This window comes from Pseudonaja textilis, chromosome 12, assembly GCF_049901715.1.
Source record: "Pseudonaja textilis isolate UNSWEBS1 chromosome 12, rPseTex1.2, whole genome shotgun sequence".
In the NCBI taxonomy this organism is placed as follows: Eukaryota; Metazoa; Chordata; class Lepidosauria; order Squamata; family Elapidae; genus Pseudonaja; species Pseudonaja textilis.
The window spans coordinates 18,150,356-18,168,894 of NC_142001.1; the positions used below are offsets into that span (position 1 = coordinate 18,150,356).

General features: G+C 41.9%; 1 long non-coding RNA gene across 1 annotated transcript; it reads right to left on the reverse strand.

The window, feature by feature from the left end:
* Nucleotides 1–13,738: 13,738 nt before the first annotated feature.
* Nucleotides 13,739–18,276, reverse strand: LOC148124795 (uncharacterized). The gene is made up of 3 exons (XR_015745013.1): nucleotides 18,250–18,276; nucleotides 16,258–16,361; nucleotides 13,739–13,757 (listed from the first exon to the last, which is right to left on the reverse strand). It is a non-coding gene; the product is annotated as an uncharacterized LOC148124795 (long non-coding RNA).
* Between the last annotated feature and the right edge of the window lie 263 nt (nucleotides 18,277–18,539).

An 18,539-nucleotide genomic window follows, 5' to 3' on the forward strand; every position in this document is an offset into this window, starting at 1 on the left:
GATCGCGACTAATAAAAGGCCCGAATGACTGTTTCGTGCACAGCCTAGGTCACTTAGGATTTGGTCATGACCATTCATACAGATGACTTTGAAAGAGATCCGGAAAAATTCTTTGGAGGACTTGAAGTATCAAGGACACCAAGTCTGGATCCCTGTGTTGAGTTCTGAAGCACAGGTGTCATGGTGTTGTTTTGAACGTGTGAAGGATCAATGGTATGAGGACAAGGTCTTCCTGTTCCGGGTTTGTCGATTGTTTTTTGAGGCATCAGACTGAGCACTGACAAATGCAGGATGCTGGACTAGGTGATCAGTAGGTGGAATAGAATAGAATAGAATAGAATAGAATAGAATAGAATAGAATAGAATAGAATAGAATAGAATAGATATTGGAATGAAGGATAGGATAGGATAGAATTAATATTGAAAATGAACAGAATAGAATAACAGAGTTGGAAGGGACCTTGTAGGTCATCTAGTCCAACCCTCCACCACCGAAGCAGGAGACCCTACACCATTTCTGACAAATGGCAGTCCAATCTCTTCTTGAAAGCCTCCAGGGATAAAGCTCCCACAACTTGCAAAGGCAACTTCTATTCCATGGGTTGATGGTTCTCACTGTTAGAAAATTTTTCCTTATTTCCAGGTTGAATCTCTCCTTGTTCAGTTTCCATCCATTGTTCCTCGTCTGGCCTTTGGGTGCTTTGGAAAATAGCTTGACCCCTTCCTCCTCTCTGGGGCAGCCCCTCAAATATTGGAAGACTGCTCTCCTGTCTCCCCTGGTCCTTCTCTTCCCTAGACCAGCCAAGCTCAGTTCTTGCAACCGATCTTTGTATGTTTTAGCCTCCACTCCCCGAATCATCTTAGTTGCTCTTCTCTGCACTCTTTCTTGAGTCTCAACATTTTTTTTATAGTGTGGTGACCAAAACTGGATGCAGTACTCTAGGTGTGGTCTTACTAAGGCTTTATAGAGTGATATTAGTACCTCATGTGATCTTGATCGACTGATCTCTTATTAAAAGTAGATAAAATCAAACGATTCATTCCACCATTTTCCTTTCCATAATATTAAACTGCATTTAATATTACAGAAAGGTAGCAAAATTTTGAAGGCATCAGATGCATGGGTGGGTTTTTTATATTAAAAAAAGGAAAACTTTGGAACCTGGCTTTGATAAGGTGCCTTGGCTTATTGATTAGGGAACACCAAAGCTTTGGACTTGGATCCTATAGGCCCTGATGTGATATCCATGCTCCTTCTGATGTCTCCTAGATTTCATGTTTCTAGATGCTACAGAATATCCCCAATATTCAATCTGCTGAGATAAGATTGGATTTACACCCCATTCTTCAGTTCACCAGAATTTGTAGCAGGACTTACAACTCACCCTTGCTTGCTATTTGGATGAAGAACCAGGAGATCTATCCACCTGGCCCAAGTTCTTCCTTGGGATCTTCTTTGATTCAATGATACCTTTTACTGGATATGACCAGGCAGTAGCTGGACAACCCCCTGTTAGGGATAGGCATTAAGCAGGTGGATTTATTTGGTGGCCCCAATGACTCATCCCAACTGGTGTCTACAATCCTACAAACTCTATGAAAAATAAACCAGGATTCCTATCAGGATGTTGTGGTTCACCAGCTACCTGTGCAGATGGCAGTGGAATTGGACAGTGGGGAAGAATGGGGACCAGTCAGGGAGTCTGGGGAGAACTCAGATGAGGGTCCTGGGTCTGATGCAGAGATGGGGCCAGGATCATCTGAGAGTGGGGTGCTGACTCTGGAGCCTCCAGAATCTGGCAGCAGCGAGGCAGAGGAACAAGGGGAGCCTGGTCCCAGTGCATGTGTGCGCAGAGCTGCTAGAAGGCATGAACATCTGAGATAAAAGGGGCAACTCAGGAGTAAGGCTTGGAGGTGATTGTCCCTCCTATAAGGTATAAAGGACAGGCAAAGGTAGAGAAACCTTTGCAGAAAGCAAAGTCATTCCGTCCTTGAAGCTCTGTGTTGACTTTGTACTTTGGTTGGATTTTGTTTATAGTTCATTTGGCACTTCTGTTGTTGGCAGCAATTCAAAGGAGAGAAAGGTGAGTGCTTATCTCGAGGAACTGTTTGGGACTCATTACCAGCTGGGAATGCACATAATTCCTAGCGTTGAAATAAAACAAGAGTTGTTTTAACTAAGCGTGTGCTTAATTATGATCTCAGAAGCCTTGGTCAGAACACAGGAAGAATATGTATACGAAGGAATAATTCCAAGGTTCCTTGACTCTCAGTCTGTATCTTCATTAATACTATCTGCAGAAGCTTTGGCAGAAGTTAACGAATGCCCGAGTTCACGAAGATTCAAGTGTGTGTGACTGAAACCGCTGAATTTATGCCATTCCTCCCTTCTAAATACAGCGTCCTTGGCAGAACTCCATTACTTTCAGTTTCAGGTTGAACTTTTGAACCCCAAATGCAGGCCTGGTATAGAATTACTCTGGATGAGCATGCAATTACCAGGAACAGAGCTCCTGGCATCGCTCTTTTTTAGAAGAAAATGCGGAGGCTGCCGCCAGCATCCCTAGAGACGTTTGAGCATGCTCAGAATTTAGCACTGGCCAGAAGAAAGATGGGCCTTTTCGTTTGGTCCTACAGAAATCTCACCGAGGTTCTGCACGCCATGGTTGTTTTGAAAAGCTCCTGCTTAGAAAATAGGTTATGCTTTTTAAGGACATTGAATGGAGGAGTTTGCAGAATGCAGCCAGACCCGTTAATAATAAGTCTTGGATCAGTTACGGGCTAAAAAGAGCTTTGGGCATCTTTGGATGTGGTCTCCAAACCTCAACATGGAATTAAAAACAAGGCAAGTGAATAGATCCTAAAGGGAAAGACACGGTGAGAAGACATATAAGGAAACTAAAACATATAAACAATGGTTGCTGGAATTGGCTATGCCTAGTTCAATGAAGAGAAGGACTAGGGGTGACATGATAGCAGTCTTCCAATATTTGGGGGGCTGCCACAAAGAAGAAGAAGGAGTCAAGCTATTCTCCAAAGCACCTGAAGGCAGGACAAGCAGCAACGGAGGGAAACTTATCTGGCAGTGGGGGTTAACACAAGGGCATAAAATAATAGTTCTTAGAAGTGTACGCTAGTAGTTTTAGAATAGAATAGATAGAATAGAATTCTTTATTGGTCAAGTGTGCTTGGATACACAAGGAATTTGTCTTGGTGCAAATACTCTCAGTATACATTTCAGTTTAGTCTCTGGGAGGATGGGAAGGCTGTTTGAAGTGCTCAGAGAACTTTGGAGATCTTATCTTGAATTTGTACAGATCAGAACGGATTCATTGATTCATTGGCTCCTGAAGGCTGGTGGAACTGATGGAACTCATCAAAGAGAGAAGCAACGTTGAACTAGGGAGAAATTTCGTGCCGTTGAGGACAATCAACCCGTGGGACAGCTTGTCTTCAGAAGTTGTGGGTGCTCCATCAGTGGAGGCTTTTAAGAAGAGACCAGTGTCTTGTCTGAAATGCTATAGTGTCTCCTGTTTGAGCAGAGGGTTAGACTAGAAGACCTCCATGGTCCCTTCCCTGCTATTCTGTTAATTCTAACATAATAACCATGTTCCTAGATGTTTGCCCAGATTATTGTTATTATTGTTGTTATTTTTGAAACGGGGTGCACTGGATTTGCTGTTCCACATTTAAAAGCGTTTTGAAGAGTTATTTGGAGATTTTAATCTTTTTTGGGGTTTTTTTTTGGCACTCTTCCGAATTACTAATAGTAGTAATAATGGGATAGCTTCTAATGAACTGTACTCTGCCTTGGGATTGTTTTTTAATGATGAAAAAGAAATTGTATGCATAAATAAAGGAGGTCAAATGTCATTTTTGCATGAGCAAATTGCTCGTATACTGAACATGCAAAATAGCGAATAAGGTTTTCTTTATTTTTTTTTTCTTTTTTGGCTAGCTTCATCTCCAGGGGAGCTTCTGAATAGAGACTCACAACAGGTTTATCCAGGTCAGATTCAAAGAGAATCTGACAAACTAGATGATGCATTCTCACCACAAGCTATGATTTAAATAGCTGTTGTTTTAGCAGCTTGACAAAGGACTCAACCTTTTTGGCTTGTATTTTGACGGAGTCTGAGAATCCAGGAAGCAGGTGAGTCCTACGCTTTCCAGACCATCCCAAATATGGATGCTTTCTCTGCATAGGTCCTCCTGCATGACATGTAAATTTGGGGATGACACAGACTACCCTGTGACTGACTGACTGACTGACTGACTGACTGACTGACTGACTTCCTTCCTTCCTTCCTTCCTTCCTTCCTCCTCCCTCTCTCTTGCTCCCTCCCTCCCTTCCTTCCTTCCTCCTCCCTCTCTCTCTCTCGCTCCCTCCCTTCCTTCTTTCCTTCCTTCTCCCTCCCTCCCTCCCTTCCTTCCTTCCTTCCTTCCTTCATTCATTCATTCCTCCTCCCTCCCTCTCGCTCCCTCCCTCCCTTCCTTCTTTCCTTCCTTCCCTCCCTCCCTCCCTCCCTCCCTCCCTCTCTCTCTCTCTCTCTCTCTCTCTCTTTCTTTCTTTCTTTCTTTCTTTCTTTCTTTCTTTCTTTCTTTCTTTCTTTCTTTTTCTGTTTTGCTTTTTCAGATAACAGCTGCGACCAAGCCTTAGTGGTTTCAGAATGACTTTCTTTCCCTCTTTCTGGAACATTCCATCAAATTATGCTTTTAATCTCCCCGTGGAAAGCTTTCTCAGTTCTGCTGATATGCTTTTGGATCCCTCTCTCTAAAAAAGTAAAGGTAAAAGTTCCCCTTGCACATGCGTGGTAGTCATTTCTGGCTCTAGGGGACGGTGCTCATCTCCATTACAAAGCCAAAGAGCCAGCGCTGTCCAAAGACGTCTCCGTGGTCGTGTGGCCGGCAGGACTAAATGCTGAAGGCGCACGGAACCAAAGCAGTCTCAATTTTTCTACTTGTATTTTTACATGCTTTCGAACTGCTAGGTTGACGGAAGCTGGGACAAGTAGCGGGAGCTCACTCCATTACATGACACGAGGGATTCGAACCGCTGAACTGCCGACCTTTCTAATTGACAAGCTCAGCGTCTTAGCCACTGAGCCACCACTGAGTACCTCTCTCTAGTACTCACATTAATTTATTCTATATCTGTCCAAATTCCTTGTGTGTCCAACCACACTTGGCCAATAAAGAATTCTATTCTATTCTATTCTATTCTATTCTATTCTATTCTATTCTATTCTATTCTATTCTATTCTATTCTATTCCATTCCATAATGCCAACCCAAGGCAGTTCAAGACTTCTAAATCCAAAGGAATTTTCTTTGCTTTCCCGACATCTGTAGCAAACCAAATAATTTTTACTACGAAGGATTGCAGAAAGGAGCCGTAAAGGACACCAGTCATGCAGGATTTTTGGGCAGGATGTCCTCTTCAAAGGAACTTCTGGAGAAGTATCCGACTCTTCTCGAATAAGGCAAAAGAATCTCTCTCTCTTCTCCCTCCCATTTTAGTTTTTTAGTTTTGTTCAAAGTTGCGTTGCGTCTACGATTGAGCAATCTTTTCCTTGGTTGAGTTTCTTACTTTTTAAGTAGCTTCTTTGGAATTGGGTCCATGCAAAAAAAAAAAAAAAAGTTTTGGTTTCAGATTGCAAAGTTTAGGGTAGAATCCTTGAGTTCAACGAGATCATGGAGATGAGTGTTTTTCAACCCTGGCTTTCAACTTTAAGATGTAAGGACTGATGGGAATTCGGGAGACATGTTGGCTGAGGAATTCTGGGTGTTGAAGTCCAGATATTTGAAAGTTCCTAAGGTTGAAAAACACTGATTTAGATTATGGAGGCCTCCAGCTGAAAGAATCCTCAAAACAGAATTGTTGGTCCATCCTTGGTTGTGATGACTCACCCACCCCATCAGATTCTGAAAACCTTACTGGAATACTGTATTTATGCTTGTTTGCCAAGCCATCTTCTGGCACAGGAATAAGGGCTTGATTAGAAGCTTAGTCCCAACATCAAGCTGGCTGTATTTATTGGTCCTTTTATAATAGACACCTGCATTCACAGGAGCGCAAAACAGAGGAAGACGCAAACACATGTGAAGACTGAACACCGATATATTTTTAACTCAATGGCTTGGTAGGGATGTGGAGAAAATCCAAATAGAGTTTCTGAGAATTTTTGATGGAGTGTGCTTTCACATCTGTCTGCAGCTGGAAATCCTGTTGAAACTCTTCCCTTCACACTCTTTCCATCCCAATTTAATTTTTCCTTCAGCGGAAACACCTGCACTGGACATCTATCTATCCAAGCTGAGACTTCTGGGAGCTGAAATCCCCCAACATCTGGAGGGCATCAGGTTGGGGAAGGCTGATATAATAGCTTGCTTGGCTCTTAGCCCAAAGTTTTAAGGATTTGAGGTCATGGGAACCTTTAAGTCTGGTTTGAAATATCAATTTCCACATATTTTCTTGAAGCCTACCCATAATGCAGTTTTCTTTTTCTTCAGGGTCTCCCATCAAAATCTCCTTTCCTTCTTTCCTTGGCTTTAATCTCCAACACGAAGCTGTGCAAAATGTAATTTTTAAAAGAGGTTGCCAAATGTCCCTTATCTTGCCCAGCACAAACACAAATCCATCATCTTCGTGGCTGCTCCTCTTGAGATTCCTTTTGCCCCGGCCTTCCTGAAATTGCACCTATCTCAACCATCTTGCAAAAAATATAATGTTCTTCTGGTATTTAATTTTTAGCCAGTTGTTACTTAATGAGCATAGTGGCTAATCTTTCCAAGGAAGTCATGTGTATGAAATAGGTGAGACCTTCAATCACCTCTGACCCATCTGGAGAAGCTTAGGTTTTGCATGGAAATGTTAGTTTGTTGGAACTTCAGCTCAATTCTAGTTGCTCAAGAGCATCAGTGAATAATCCATGCCTGTTCATGTTCTACCTGTGGTTTTCTGGGAAGACACCTTCGTTTGTATTTGAGAACTTGACATTCGTCCTTTGAGGTAGATCCAGTTTAGAAAGAGACAGATGTAGACATCTTAGGAATACCTTTTATTGTATTAGGGAAAATTGCAGAATCTTGAAAACCTGTCCTAGTTTCTCTTTGTCCTATTTTATGGTAACCAAAATCAAGGAGGGTTTATTTATAAAAAAAGATATTGAGACTCTAGAAAACGTACAGAGAAGAGCAACCAGGATGATAAGGGGGCTGGAGACTAAAACATACGATGAAAGGTTGCAGGAACTGAGCATGGCTGGTCTAGGGAAGTGAAGGACCAGGGGAGACAGGATAGCGGTCTTCCAATACTTGAGGGGCTGCCACAGAGAGGAAGAAGGGGTCAACCTTTCCAAGGCACCCAAAGGCCAGACAAGGAATAATGGATGGAAACTGAACAAGGAGACATTCACCCTGGAATTAAGGACAAACTTTCTGACAGTGAGAACAATCAACCAATGGAACAGAAGTTGCCTTCAGAAGTTGTGGGAGCACCATCACTTGAAACTTTCAAGAAGAGCCTGGACTGCCCTCTGTCAGAAATGGTGTAGGATCTCCCGCTTGGGTGCGGTGGTGGTGGACTAGATGACCTATAAGGTCCCTTCCAACTCTGATGATCTGTTCTCTGTTATTTTGAGATTCTTTCTCACACTTCCTTCCATTTCTGGAATTTGTAATCTCTTGTTCAAGTCCTTCCTTGTCCCATTTTTCTCCCCTTAGCATTTCTTTCATATCCTCCGTAAGGTCATCTCTAAAATTCCTTTACTTCTTACTCTTCAGCTTGTGAGTTGTTAGTCTGGGCTCCTACCACACTTCATACCATAATATTTTTCTCTAAGGTTGAAAACCAACATTTGCAATATATAGACTATGGCTGATGGTTTACTGTGATATCAAAACCCAGCCAGTCACAGTTCATTCCATAAAATAGGGTTAGGCAAAGTATAACCAAGTCTTAGTTTTACCCAGGCTTATTTTAACTTCATCCAGCAAGAATCTTCAGTGGGGAAAAAAGACTAGGCATTTTTTTAACTTGAAGATCTGTGGATTTCAACTCCAAGAATTCCCCAGCTAGAACTAGGCGGGATATGATAGCGCTGTTCCAATATTTTCAGGGGCTCCTACAAATATGAGGGGATCAAACTATTTTGCAAAGCACAAGAAACAATGGATGGAAACTAACCAAGGAGAGAAGCAACCTAGAACCAAGGAGAAATTTCCGAACAGTGAGAGCAATCAATCAGTGGAACAGAAGTTGCCTTCAGAAGTTGTGTGAGCTCCATAACTGGAGGCTTTCAAGAAGAGACTGGACTGCCATTGGTCAGAAATGATGCAGAGTCTCCTGCTTGGGTGGGGGGTTGGACTAGAAGATCTCCGAGGTCCCTTTCAACTCAATTATTCTCTCTTCTGCAGAAGATTAGGATAAGTCTTCATGGAATGTTGATGGTCCAACTTGCAAACAAGGACATTCTAGTTCTCTAGTTCTCCCAAAGTAATTCCAGTTGCTCTCTTAACCTTGTGACAGTAAGACCAGCTCAAAAGTGAAACCAGGGATAAGGTGGCGAGTGTGTTTTACTTTCCCTCGGTGTGTTCCAGCCAAATCTGGACAGCCATCCATCAGAGATGCTTTAACCTGGATTCCTGCCCCAGAGCAAAGTGTTGGATTTCCCCAACATTGACAATCCTTTTCCATTCGACAACCCGATGATTCTAAAGATGATAAATCCAGAGGCTAAGATGATTGAACTGCAGCCACTGAAGATATAAAAAAATCCTCTCTTTGTCTGTGAGTCTATGCGTGCCTTTGACCCCTACCCGCTAAGGAAGACTGCAGATAAATCCTGACTTGGTTAATGGCAAAGATAAAAAAAAATCAAATCCAGTCCAGGCAGACTTTCCATGAAATGTAAATTCCTCCAGTTCCTTCACCCACCCCCCGATGGTTCTGAAATAAAGTTGAGCTTTCAACGCCATGTCAAATGCCCCAAATGCAAAACATACCCAATTTGGGTGTTTCTTTTTACACAAAGATCCTTTATGCCAGAAGTCTCTCCCCTGGCACACGAAGAAGAAGAAGAAGAAGAAGAAGAAGAAGAAGAAGAAGAAGAAGAAGAAGAAGAAGAAGAAGAAGAAGAAGAAGAAGAAGAAGAAGAAGAAGAAGAAGAAGAAGAAGAAGAAGAAGAAGAAGAAGAAGAAGAGGAGGAGGAGGAGGAGGAGGAGGAGAAGAAGAAAGAAGAAAAAGAAGAAGGTCTAAAAGAAAATAGCAGCTGCTAGTTCATCTTTCATTTTAACACCTCGCTTTCCCCCGGTGTGTCTCTTTCTCTCTCTCTTTCTTCCCTGGCTTGGGAAGGCAAGGAAGTTAGCATTTTTTCCCCCCATCTTTCTTTCCTCTCTCTTGTAATTATGGCTCTCCCTGGCTTTTTGCCCCTTCACTCCTGGAATCACGTCGCCCCCAAGTCAAAACACCTGTTGTAATGGAGAAGATAATTGTGCTGGTGTTGCTTCGTTTGCAGCTCTACGTTTGGCCGAGAGACCATAATTGATTGTGACAGAGCCTCGGATGACGACATGCCGGAACAATGTACTCCTGCTAGGCTGAACAGGGTCAAGACGGATGGTTCCCAGACCCCCATCCCACCCAATGGGGCAGAGAGTAAATGAATCCAGGCAGCTCGTTGGAAATCTGTTGGCTTAGTCAGAGTCCTTCACAGGTAATCTGTTCTGACCAAGACTTCCGAGATCATAATTAAGCACACGCTTAGTTAAAACAACTCTTGTTTTATTTCAGTGCTGGGAATTATGTTCATTCCCAGCCTGTGATGTGTCACAAACAGTCCCTCGAGATAAGCACCCACCTTTCTCTCCTTTGAATTGCTTCCAACAACAGAAGTGCCAAATAAGCTATAAAAAAAACAGCTGAAGAACAAACTACACACAGAGCTTCAAGGTTTAATCTGAACTGAGCAAATGACTTTGCTTCCTGCAAAGGTTTTCCTACCTTTGTACTTCCTTTATACCTTAGGGGAGGGGCAATCACCTCCAAGCCTTACTTCCAAATCACCCCTTTTGTCTCAGCTGCTCTTGCCTTTGAGCAGCTCTGTGCACACACGCACTGGGAACAGGCTCCCTTCGTTCCTCTGCTTCGCTGCTGCCAGATCAATCCTTCCATCTAGTCAGAAGCTTCTTGGATGAGAAGCAAAACGTCTTCTAAGAAGAACCAGAAAGTTCGGTTGCCTCTTGAAAAAAGCACCTATGGGACAACCCGAGTTGAGAGGGACTTCAGAGGTCTTCTAGTCCAACCCCCTGCTTAGGCAAGAAACCCTATAGCATTTCAGACAAAGGCTTGTCCAATCCCTTCTTAAAAACCTCCAGCGTTGGATCACCCATAATTTCTGGAGGCATGTTACGAAATGATGTTGTAAGTCAAGACAAGCTGTATGTATCCAGCTGCTGTTTTCTACAGAAATTTAAAACAGAAATAGACGAAGAGAAAGGCTATATTGTGGCATCTAAAGACAGGTGTGATTGCACCGAATAATTGCTACTATATGCATCAGCTATACCCTATGACTATCATTAAAGTGTTGTATGTAATGATTCTTGATTCTTAACGAATGTATCTTTTATGTACGTATTTCTTTTATGTACACTGAGAGTATTTACACCAAGACAATTCCTTGTGTGTCCAATCACACTTGGCCAATAAAGTATTCCATTCCATTCCATTCCATTCCATTCCATTCCATTCCATTCCATTCCATTCCATTCTATTCTATTCTATTCTATTCTATTCTATTCTATTCTATTCTATTCTATTCTATTCTATTCTATTCCATTCCATTCCATTCCATTCTATTCTATTCTATTCCATTCTGATACTTCTTGGATGGTCATTCAAGACCATCATTCAGGGTCATGAGATGATACTCCCCCTCCCAGACTCATCCTCTGTGGAAACTCCTGGTGTGTGTTTCAAGCGATGAATTAAATAAACAACTAAAGGAAGCTGCTAAAATATTCATTCGGGTGAATGCATCTTGCAAAAGGAGGCAGGAAGGCAGATCTAGTTTCCATCGCGTTTGAGTGTTGCCACCTTCCTAAGAGAACTTCCATTGAGAATTCAGCCCCGGAGAAAAATACACGGCGGAAAGTTCACCCCGTTAATAAATTTTACAAAGCAGGATGAGAGCCGCAGAGTCATGAAGAGCTTTAAGAAAGAAAAAAAAACCTCAAGGTATTCTCAAGCAGGTTTTTGATGCAGGCCTGCCCTTGCATTTTTCTCCTTCACAGGTAATTTGGATGCAAAAAATCCCAGCGTCCATCGCTTTGGTTGCAAGCACCAGCTCTTACACGTGCGTAAGTGCATCGTCGTGCCTCCCGTCCCTGTCCTATTGTCCCCATTTAATTGTACCTATTTTCTGTATTCTTACTCATGTTTATACGTATACCTATTATTTTGTAAGTGATTGATAAAATAACAAAATAAAAGAAGGATGGAAAGAAGGAAGGAAGGAAGGAACGGGGAAGGAAGAAGAACAGGGAAGGGAGGAAGGAAAGAAGGAAGGAGAGAAAAGAGAGGGAGGGAGTGGGAGGGAGGGAGGAAGGAAGGAAAGAAGGAAGGAAGGGGAAAGGAAGGAGAACAGGGGAGGTGAAGGAAGGAAGGAGAGAAAAGAATAGAGGGAGGACAGAAAAGAAGGGAGGGAGCAGTAGGAAGGAAGGAAGGAAGGAAGGAAGGAAGGAAGGAAGGAAGGAAGGAAGGAAGGAAGGAAGGAAAGGAGAGAATGCCCATTCCTAGGAGGTCTGTAAGAGACGTGTACAAGTGCACCATCCTGCCTCCTGTCCCTGTCCTATTGTTCCCATTTAATTGTACCTATTTCCTGTATTCTAACTCATGTTTATACTTATTCCTATCATTTTGTAAGCGATTGATAAATCAAATAAATAAAGAAAATAACAAAATAAAAGAAGGAAGGAAGGGGGAAGGAAGAAGAACAGGGAAGGGAGGAAGGAAAGAAGGAAGGAGAGAAAAGGGAGGGAGGGAGTGGGAGGGAGTGGGAGGGAGGGAGGAAGGAAGGAAGGAAGGGGAAAGGAAGGAGAACAGGGGAGGTGAATGAAGGAAGGAAGGAGAGAATAGAATAGAGGGAGGACAGAAAAGAAGGGAGGGAGCAGGAGGAAGGAAGAAAGGAAGGAAGGAAGGAAAGGAAAGGAGAGAATACCCATTCCTAAGAGGTCTGTAAGAGACGTGTACAAGTGCACCATCCTGCCTCCTGTCCCTGTTCTATTGTTCCCATTTAATTGTACCTATTTCCTGTATTCTTACTCATGTTTATACTTACTCCTATCATTTTGTAAGCGATTGACAAATCAAATCAATAAATAAAACACTCTCTAGAAGTTGGCTGGGAGAACGTCTCAAGTTACTTCTTGAAGCAGCCTGCCTGGGAACTCAAAATTTAATTGACACAGTCTTGAAAACATTAGAGAGCATAAATCAGCTCCATTTTTTTAAAAAAAATAACCCTCTCCCATCCCATCACCCCACTCCTCACCTCCCCGTCCCCAATGGTTGCAAGTTTCTTCATTTCACATGGACGGCCTCCAAAATTCTGCCAGCACTTTTTGGGGAAGGGAAAAAAAAAAAAAAGTCTTAATAACGTTGGAGAAAGAACAGTTTTTCAAAGCCGTGTCGAGTTACCGAGTTCGCCTTCCTTTCCAGGCCCCCCTCCGACCCAGGAGACCGGCCTCCGATAAACATAGAGAAGAAGTTGGGAAATTACTTCATTTTATTGTGTCTCTATCAATTACCAACATCTTGATACCCATTCCTTCAGCCAGCAATGCCTCCCGGCCTTCCTCCAACAGATTTCCTTGAAAACTCCCCGAAAAACCCTCCAAAACCTGCATTCTTTCTCTCTCCCTACCGTCCTTTCCTGCAAAGGGGAAAAAAGAAAAAAAGAAACTTGCAATGGGTAGGGTAAATGTATTGGTAACAATATTGAATAGCTTGGCTTTTGACCAGTCCTATATTTCAAAGACACAAGGTCTGGGCTTAGACTCTTTCTCTCTCTCTCTCTTTTCTCTCTCTCTTCCTCTCTCCTCTCTTTCTCTCTGTCTTTCTCCTCTGTCCCTTCCTCTTTCCTCTCCTCTCTCTCTCTCTCTTTCTCTCTTCTCTCCTCTCTCTTCCTTTCTCATTTACTCTCTCTCTCTCTTCTCTGTCCTCTCCTCTCTTTCTCTCTCTCTTCCTCTGTCTCTCTCCTCTCTTTCTCTCTCCACTCTCTCTTTCTCTCTCTCTCTCTTTCTCTCTTCTCTCCTCTCTCTTCCTTTCTCATTTACTCTCTTTCTCTCTCTCTCTTCCTCTGTCCTCTCCTCTCTTTCTCTCTCCACTCTCTCTTTCTCTCTCTCTCTCTTTCTCTCTTCTCTCCTCTCTCTTCCTTTCTCTTTTTGTCTCTCTCTCTCTCTGTGTGTATGAGTGTTGGTGTGTGTGTACTGTGTATACACAAAATCTAAACCAAGATCTTACATCTCATATGCGTGCCCCAAGTGCCACACCCTGGCTGACCTCCAGCACAACCTTGGAGAGAGGAACTCATCCATCGAGATTTAATGGCCTCCTTGGGTTGGCCTGAACTTCAAGATATTCAATTGTTTATACCTCCACTTTCGTTAATCTGTTTCAGATATCAGGAGGTGTATCCCCACAGCTTCAATCTGGATGACTGTTTGGATTATCTAGGCAGGATTCTGGTTGGTTGGCTTGAATGGAAAAGACACATTAAAAAGAAATGTATGGGGATTTTCATTTGCAGCCTCCTCTGTCCTAGACACGTTTCATTTCCATTGCATACAAAGCAACAATAGTTACATCAAACAACCGTTAACACAATTTTTTTGAAACAATATCGCCCTTTAATATAAACTTTCTGGATGATGTTCTTCCTTAGGTAGATTTCTTTGATGTAGACATTTTTTTGAAACAACAACTTATATTCAAGTTTATATTCTGTTTAGTGCTTCTTCTATATAACTACTTTCAGGGGTAAAAATTCTGTTTCGGAGGTATTTTTCATTACAAACAATATATTTTTTTAAATTCATGGCATTGTCAGAAGAGAAGAGCAGATTTGAACCAGTGCAGCTGTATTGTGTTACCAGTTGGATGTGTTTGATTTTTGCAGTCTTTCTCTAAAAAGGGTTTTTGCTCCTGTCTTCTGAAACATCTTTGGAACCAGAAGATACAATCTCCTGTTGATTCCACAATGACCATTGCAATCTTGTGTTGACCCCACAATGACCATTGCAATCTTAGGTTGATTCCACAATGACCATTGCAGCCTTGTGTTGACTCCACAATGACCATTGCAATCTTGTATTGATCCCACAATGACCATTGCTATCTTATGTTGACTCTACAATGACCACTGCAACCTTCTGTTGACCATGCACTAACCATTGCAATCTTATGCTGACTCCACAATGACCATTGCAATCTTCTGTTGACCCCACAAAGACCATTGCAATCTTCTGTTGACTCTTCAAAGACCATTGCCATCTTCCTACCCAGGTCATTGCATAGCCATTCTCCACTTGCTCTGGGAAGAGGATCCCACCCTCCTCACTCTTGGCACCACGATCCAACTCAAATGAATCAATTTGTGCAGATTTTTATTTCCATTTTAAGGAGTCCTTTGGAAGCAGTTACCTACATCAATTGGAATGCCTAATGGAGAACATCTTTGTCCATAAGTATGTTGGGATGTGTGTGTGTGTGTGTGTGTGTGTGTGTATACACTGAAATCCCACTGCAATTAATTTAAAAGGAAGAGGAAACCAGCAAGAAACATCTTTCTCATCTTAATTTAACCCTTCACTTTTCAAATAAAATTTTGAAATTTTCCTCTTGCGCCATAAAATATCTAGTTTTGGACATGGGGTTACCAACAACTCTCTTGTGGCACCAGATCCCTCTAGATGGTTAGCACTTTGTGTTGCCAAATGCCATTTTACAAGGCTGTTATTAACATTACACATTTCATGGGTGACTGAGGACACTCAATCCTCCCCATTGATGTTTTACAATACACAGGGGGCCATTATTAATAGCCTAGTAAAATAATACTCAACCTGTAGTTATCTTAACTCAGAGGCCAGTAACACAGAGACGAAAGAGAGAACAGCTTTGGAGCCAAGCTTTTCTTAAGCCCTTTGGAATGTCACAGCCTTAAAAAAATAAATAAAAATGAAAGGCAAGAAAAATCAGGTATTAAGGCTCTCTAGGGGAAGTATTATATGACGCAACGGGGGAATCTTACTGTCTTTCTGCCAGACATGTGAAAATAATTTTAAAGCAGACTAAAGAATAAAGACCACAGACAAAAGTCCAGTTCTGGGGTTGCACGCCAAATCATATTATCCAAAGCACAATGAAACCACACTTTACTTTGTAATACATAATCAATGAAAATAATAATAATAATAATAATAATAATTTTCTCCTTGTTGATGTTTGTCCTCATTCTTTCATTTTATTTTTATCTTAACCCTAATTTCATTTTAATGTTAATTTTTTACGTTGTTTTACTTATCGGTTACATTCTATTGTACACCACTCTGAGCCCTTCCTTGAGACAGATGGGCAGTTTAGAAATATGAAATATTAATCATCAATAATTAAACATAAAGGAAACAGTCAAAAGTCCAGTTCGGGGATTGAACTCCAAATAATACCCAAAGCTCTCTGACCAGGTGCAAACAAACCAGATTTTTTTTTAAAATAAATGATTTTTGAATAGCTATTTACTCTTTTCTAAGTTTGTCCTTATATTATAAAATTTCCAACCCTAATGTAATTTTCAATTTTCATGTTCATTTTTTTACATGGTTTTCTTACCGGTTATATTAGATTATATTGTACATCACCCTGAGCCCCTCTTTGAGTGAGATGGGCAGTTTAGAAATATGGAATATTAAAAACAAGCAAACAAACAAATCAACAATTGTCTGATTTATCCTGTTCAACAGCATTTCCTTCCTTTACTGTGAGCACCGTTGCCCCTTTTACAAATTATGATTTAACGTGCTCACTTCGAACGGCAGTGTGTCGCTCGAGTTTTCGATATCTACGATGGGCTTTGCAAGGTTATTAGACAATTTATTTTTCTCTTTCCTTTACAGATGGGAAGGCTGGGCAGTGATAGATGAGCGCGCCCATTTTATTTATTCAACAAACGGTTCCAGATGTGATTTCATCACTCACCTGATGACACCCTAACCTGCTGTTAGACCTTTGCAGTCACCTCCTGGCAAGATTTCGTGTTTGCTGGTCTTCCGTTCTGACGGCTTGGGAAAGACTGGAATTTTCTGGGAAACAATGGAATGCTTTGTTTGCATCGCTGGAAGAGTTATAACGATAGCAATAATAATTATAGTAATGTGGCGGTACTTGGAGACAGCAGAAGAGAAGAGAAAGAACTGGAGAAGATCGCAAAATACAGAGAGACCCACAAAGAGAGGTAGAACGACGTTGGCCAAAGAGAGCAAAAGTAGCATCAATAGTCATAGGCACCTTGGGTGCAAACTTGAAACATCTGGCAAGCCACTTGAGCACCGTTGGCATTGACAAATTCACCATCAGTCAATTGCAAATGGCAGCTTTACTTGGAACAGCTTACATCCTGAGATGATATCTGTAACACCATCAAAAATCCACATCTTCCTAGCCCAGGTCCGTGGGAAGGACTCAACCGGTGGATAAAAATGCAAAATCCAACTGGAACACCTGGTTGACTGTGCAACCAACCATAATAATCATAGCAAGCAGGAATTCCTCAGCTGCTGCAGGGTTTCCTCTCATGCCAGTCCGTTCCTGTTCTTAGCTAAGCATTGTGTAAACATTCATTTCCACCTTTCTGTCCAAATTTTAAATTCCTTTAACTGGTCTTTGAAGGACTCTAAGCCCCTTAACCATTTTTCTCGCTCTTCTTCTCTACTCTCTTCTGTTCCTTAGCATCCTAGTTGTGTTATGGTGAGCAGAACCGGGCACAGTATTCCAGGTGTGGTTTATCCGGAGCAGCATAGAATGGTACTATCACGTCCAGTGATTTTGACACTATTAGAAGAGGACAACTAGTTGGGGAGATGGATGGGTACAGTTACAGCAGCAATTGGTGCTCCGCTGGAAGACTTATAGGCCCAGGTTTGGGGGCAGATGATTGTGGAGCAAATCTAGCTATATAAGATCCTCAGTGTTCCCTGAACTTTCTTGCAGATGTTTCATTATTCAACTATGTAATGTCATCAGTGCTAAAAGGGAGTGGGGCTTCTAGGGAGGAGGAGGAGGAGGAGGAGGAGGAGGAGGAGGAGAACTATGGGGTCTTCAGTGCTCTCTGAATTTGGTGGTTTTCTTGCAGATGTTTCATTACCCAACCAGGAAATATCATTACTGAGCTACACATATTCTCTTCTAGTTGTGTGATTGCCAAGTTGATGTTGAGCTGATGGTCCATAAGCAACCAATCAATGAATCAATCAATCATAGAGCTGTGGATTATTTGCTTCAAAACATCATTTTTTAAAAAAATAAAAATTGATTTCCCCCGCATGGTGAAACCTCCTGCAAGTGTTTTCAGAGGCTCTGAGTAGCCCTGATAAATTAGACTGAGAAACTTTAAGCCAACCCAAAGCTGAGTAGAATGTCTAGAATACATTGACTGGGATCTTTCCTTTCTCCTGCTTACAAATTCTTATTTAAGAAAGCAGTTTTTCTCTTTTCCTATCACACACCCTGTTCGGTCTGACAACCTTTTGAAATTCAGTTCAGCCGCTGCCCTTGCAGGAATGAAAAGATTGATCAACGAAGCCAAAACCCACCACGGAGGGTGAGGGAGAAAGGGAAAGAAAAGAAGTAACAAATGTATTCCTGGGAAAGGAAATAACTCATGATAAACACTGACACGTATAAAATAGTGTCGACATGGCTTTTCTGGAGAAAGGCCAGCCCAATGCTGGTGCACTGTAGCTGCAAAATATAAGACTGTTTCAGGCTGTAGACCAAAGTCAATGACATGGTGCAGATTAATGGATTAAAGGAAGCCAGTTGATGGAATATAAGTGAACTGGCATTAATCAGGCCACCATATCATTCAGAAATCATTGCAATGGGACAGAGTAAGAAAAATGGCATTGAGAAAGAGTGGCTTGACCCTTTAAGGACAAAGAGAAAGATTTGCTCTCAATGACAAAGCCTTACCAAGCCTTGGGAAGACCCCACTTGGAATCCTGCATCCAATTTTGGTCACCACAATATAAATAAAAAGATGTTGAGACTCTGGAAAGAGTACAGAGGAAGTTGATTAAGGGATTGGAGGCTAAAACATATGAAGAATGGTTGCAGGAATTGGGTGTGTCTAGTCTAGTGGAAAGAAGGACCAGGGTGTGTGCGCGACATAATAGCAGTCTTCCAGATAACAGATAATCAGAATTGGAAGGGACCTTGTAGGTCTTCTAGTCCAACCCCCCCTCCCCCACACCATTTCTGAC